Source organism: Penaeus japonicus, unplaced genomic scaffold, assembly GCF_977035675.1.
Source record: "Penaeus japonicus unplaced genomic scaffold, GWHDUDI00000001_assembly GWHDUDI00000035, whole genome shotgun sequence".
Lineage (NCBI taxonomy): Eukaryota > Metazoa > Arthropoda > Malacostraca > Decapoda > Penaeidae > Penaeus > Penaeus japonicus.
Genome location: NW_028234437.1, coordinates 6263045 through 6263453, shown reverse-complemented (window position 1 = coordinate 6263453; position 409 = coordinate 6263045).

Here is a 409-nt window from a genome sequence, read left to right as displayed (position 1 = left end):
ATCAAATTATACTATATATATATATATATATTATAATCTTTATATATATGTATACTATAATTAATTATATGTATATATCATATATATATATATATATTTCTATATATATATATAAATATTATGTATGTGTGTATGGTGTGTATTATATGTGTGTATTGTGTGTTTTGGTGTGTGTATATGTGTGTGTGGTAGTGAGTATAATATATATATATATATATATTTATAATAATATATATATATATATATATATATATAATATGGTATATATATTTTATATGTATATATATATTATATATATATATGTGTGTGTGTGTGTGTTGTGTGTCTGTGGTGTGTGTGTTGTGTGGTTGTGTGTGGGTGTGTGTGTGTGTGGTGTGTGTGTGTGTGTGGGCATAAATATATATATATA